At 39.8% G+C, this 4,716-nt stretch overlaps 1 long non-coding RNA gene across 1 annotated transcript in view; it reads right to left on the bottom strand.

Moving 5' to 3' along the window:
* Positions 1-518: 518 nt before the first annotated feature.
* The window catches only part of LOC102015792, a 7,214-nt gene continuing 3,016 nt past the window's right edge, over positions 519-4,716 (bottom strand). Inside the window, exon 2 of the long non-coding RNA XR_265117.1 lies at positions 519-936. This is a non-coding gene — a long non-coding RNA (uncharacterized LOC102015792). The remainder of the gene's footprint in view (positions 937-4,716) is intronic.

Genomic DNA, 4,716 nt, shown 5'->3' with positions numbered 1-4,716 from the left:
AAGGTAAATTAGTTCGCTAACATAGAGCCTTGCCTACCTTAGACGGGCAGTGGATTTTGAAAAACTTCATAGCTGGGTCTAGTCACATACTCTGTAATCTCAGCAGTTGGAAGAATGAGGCAGGAGGATCACTGGGCGTTGGAGGCCAGCCTGGGCTACAGAGTGAGTTCAAGGCCAGCCTGAACTACATAGCAAGACCCTGTCTCAAAAATAAATAAAATAAGATAAAATAAAATATCCTTGTCAGAGTTGTCATAAGATTATGAACTCCTGCTTACCTTACATTTCTATAACTAAAAGAAGCATTCAAGTCTGCTATTCCAGAAGAGCTCCTACTTTCAGAACGGCATTACCGAGCATAATGATAGCACAACACTGCATCATAAAGTTGTACCCTACTGTCTCATCTTAAGGACCTTAGAAACTGGACCCATGACCTTATATTCTACCAATGAGTTCAGCTTGTTTCTTTTCCCTTTTAGCAATCATTTCCCCGAAGAAGAAGAATAAAAACTGACTTGCATTTCATCTCTTTTTATTAGTCTTCAACTCACTCTCACAAACCTATTGTGGAGTGAAAGGGTGAACAGGCTTAGATGAAGGAAGGTGCAGTAACAGAAACGCTGGGTCATAAAAGTCTGTGTGAAAGATTTCAGCTCTCTTTGAGGGGCTGCTGACCAAGGCCTGACCACACTTCAACTCAGAGGCAGGTCTGTGGTTGTGGAGCTGGCCTCATAGGGGTTCCTCACCAACTTGGCACACCGAAAAATCATCACTATCAGGAAGAGAATGAGAAGAACAACAAAGGCAATGGCAAAGCCTTTGTCCACGTCAACACTGCTGGACAGACGCGAATCTTCCATGGGGACAGGCACCTCTTCACTGTTTTTCAGCCGCAGTTACCTCCTCAAGTATAGCTTCAGATTTGTCAAATTCCTAGATAAAAGGGGAGAAAACACTGTCTTCACTTGTGAAATAAAACTTAATGGACAGGTGCAAACAATAAATTCTGTTTTGCAACCCAGAACTCTGTTCAGTAAGAACTTTGATACATATAGGAAGGAATTTTTCTGTCTTTTGTCTTTTTTTTTTTTCTCTTTTTGAGACAGGGTCTCACTATGCAGTTTAGGCTGGCCTTGAGCTCACTTTGTAGCCCAGGCTGGCCTTGAACTCACAGTGATCCTCCTGCCTCAGCGTTTCGAGTGCTGGGATTATAGGTGTGCGCCATGACACCTGGCCTTTATAGGAAGGAATATTACTGCCAGGCGCAGAGGTACAAGCCTGTGATCCTGGGATTCCTGAGGCTGAGGCAAGAGGAGTGAAGCCTGGGCTGTATGGTGAGACTCTACCTCAGAAAACAAAGCAAAAACAAAAGTTATGATAACCTAATACAATTTAAAATGATGGAAGGTGTTAATTATTAGGTTTTGTTCTGAGACTAGAGTTAATATAAAGCACAGGATATGAGCAAAATCCCAAAAAAGAAAAAAAACAAGAGAAAAAAGTTTATTGATTGATTGATTGATTGTGTGTGTGTGTGTGTGTGTGTGTGTGTGTGTGTGTGTGTGTGTATTTCCTGATAACGCTGTGTAGAAACCAAAAAGGAGCCAAAGGTTGGAAAAAAAATCATTAAGGTTTATTTTATTTTATTTTTTGAGACAGAGTCTTGCTATGTGGTGTAAGCTGGCCTTGAACTTGCTTGTGAAGCGTAGGCTGGCCTCAAACTCATGGCAATCCTCCTGCCTCAGCCTCCCTTGTGCTGGGATTACAGGTGTGCACCACCACTCCTGGCTTATCAAGATTTATGTAAAAAGCATTTATGAAATTGAGAAACCTAACACAAACGACTAAAAGGACTTGTACATGCATAAAAACATATATTATCTGAAGACTTTCTCCATGGCAAAACATAAGGGCCATGGTTTTAATGAGAGTCCAGGGTCCATATAGAAAGGATTGGTCCCCAGGGTCATGGTATTTGGAGATGCTGTGGAGGTGAGGCCTTTTGGGAGGTTCTTAGGCTGTGAGGGTCACAGGCTTGAAAGGGATTGTGGGCCTCCTTCTCTTTCTCTGTTTCCTGTTTTGAGCTGTGAGCACACTTTTGATACATGCTCTTGCTGAGACGTGTGGCTTTCACCAGAGGCCCAAATGAACAGGGCTGGACTGGGACTTCAGAACTGTGGGCCTCCCTTTGCTCCATCAGTAGCCTGTGTCCAATATTTCATTATAGTGACATAAAGCTGACCCATCCAGTGAGTAAGTTTATGTAACCCAGAAATCTGCTGGGGCTACCTTGCCCTTCAAGATCCAGGTAAAACTACCTTAAACATCTCAATTTTGTGTGAAGCCCAAATCCCTCTCTAAGATTCCTTCAAACTCCCAATTTTTTTTCCTGATCACTATGTTTGACTGTGCTGTCATTCTCATAATGAAAAATCAGGTACATCCCAGAAAGAATCAATTTCAGTTACTAAAATTTAGTTCACCACAACAATTCTAAAAAGAATACAGTAGACTCCATACTTCCCAACTTCAAAACTAATTACAAAGCTACAGAAATCAAAACAGTATGATACTGGGTAAACAGACATACAGATCAATAGAATAGAATTGAAAGCCCAGAAATAAACTCATGTTATTAACAACCAGGGAATTTTCAAGAACAGGATGCCGAAAACATTCAGTAGAAAAAGAAAATAAGTGGTGCTGGGACAACTGGATAGCCACACGTGAAAGAATGAAGTTGAACCCTTTTCTTTAGACCACATAGGAAAATTAACACAAAATGGACCAAAGACCTAAATATAAGATTGAAAGCCATAAAACTCTTAGAAGAAAATATAGGATAAAAAATTTTGACCTAGGATTTGGGAGAGAATTCTTAATCACTAAGAGTTTATATCAAAATCTTAAGGGTTTATACCAAAAGCCAGGAGTTGTGGTGGACACCTGTAACTCTAGTACTCTTGGAGGCTGAGGCAGGAAGATTATATTTTAGCTTGTTGTTTGTTTTTTTTTTTTTTGGTCTTTTTGAGATAGGGTCTCACTATGCCGTTCAGGCTGGCCTTGAATTCACCTATGTAGCCCAGGCTGGCCTTGAATGATCCTCCTGCCTCAGTCTCCCGAGTGCTAGGATTACAGGCATGCACCACCATGCCTGGCAGGAAGATTATAAAATGGAGCCCAGTCTAGGCAACTTAGCAAGATCCTATCTCAAAACAAAAAATAATTTTTAAAAAAGGCTGGGGATATAGCTCAGTGATAAAATTCCCCTGGGGTCAAGCCCCAGTTCTGCAACAAGCAAATTAACAAACAAACAAGCCATCTAAAACATGAGCAACGAAAGAAAAAAAGACAGGTAGGATACTTAACCACTCATGTATGGGGCTCTGTGTTCAATACCTGGAAAAGGAAGAAAGGAAGGAAGAAAGGAAGGGAAAGAGAAAGGAAGAAAGAGAAAAAGAGAGAAGAAAAAAAAAACAGAGAAATTAAGAGTATAACTTGGTGGCAGAGTTTGTGTCTGCCTTGTGAAGCCTAGGGTTCAATCCCCAATATATAAAAAAAAGCCAAGACAACAAAAATCCCTGAAGGAAAAAGAAAAGAGATAAACTGGAAATCACCAAAATTTAAAAGTTTTGTGTTTTAAAAAATATTATCTTATAATTTCAGCACATGGGAGGCTGAGGCAGGAGGATGGCCATGAAGTTGAGGCCAGCCTGGGCCACATCATGAGTTCAAAGCCAGCCTGAACTACATAGTGAGACTCTGTCTCAAACAAAAACAAAACCAACCCAAAAAACTCAAATCACTTGATATCAGAGAAATACAAATCAAAACTATGATACCACTGCATGCCCATATGATACCTAAAATTAAAAAGGTACCGTCCGGCATGGTGGAGCAGATCTATAATCCCAGCACTCTGGAAGGTTGAGGCAGAAAGATCATAAGTTTGAGCCTAGTCTGGGGATTTAGTGGGTCTAAAAATTAAAGAAAAAAAGTTCTGGGTATGGAACCTAGTAGACAGGTCCTTCCTCAATCCCCAGTACAGAAGGAAAAAAAAAAAAAAAAAAAAAGAAGCTGGATATAACAAGTGTTGGTAAGCACGTAAAGAAATAATTGGATCCATCATTGACTATTAGTAGGAATGTAAAAATGACAGCCAATTTGGACAATAATCTGGAAGTTGCTCAAATATTTAAACATAGAGTTACTATATAATCCAGCAACTCCACTCCTATGACTGTACCCAAGAGAACTGAAGACATATATTCACACAAAGTGTGTATAAAAATGTTTATAGCCATATTATTCATAATGGCCAAGGGATGCAAATAATAGCCATTAATTTAAGAATGGATAAATAAAGTATGGATAATACGATAGGCTCTTATTGGTTACACAAAGGAATAGAGTATTGATACATGCTACATGCAACCCTGAAACATCGTCCTAAGTGACAAAAAGCCAGTCACAGCCCTGTGCCAGCATATTATATGATTCCACTCACAAAAAAGCCTAAAATAGGGAAATCCAGAGAGACAGGAAACAGATTAATGGTTGCTTAGGGCTGGACATGGGTTGGATGTAGGGTGGTGGTAGTTAAAGGGTAACTGGGTTTCTTTCTGAGGGGATAAAAATGTTCTAAATTTGTGGTGCTGAATATATTAAATCCATTGAGTTGTACACTTCGAGTGGTTGTAAAATATATATATA

Source organism: Chinchilla lanigera, unplaced genomic scaffold, assembly GCF_000276665.1.
Source record: "Chinchilla lanigera isolate Chin_1 unplaced genomic scaffold, ChiLan1.0 scaffold00187, whole genome shotgun sequence".
Classification (NCBI taxonomy): domain Eukaryota; kingdom Metazoa; phylum Chordata; class Mammalia; order Rodentia; family Chinchillidae; genus Chinchilla; species Chinchilla lanigera.
The sequence above is the reverse complement of the archived record's forward strand: the minus strand, read 5'-3'. Positions and strand labels throughout refer to the sequence as shown.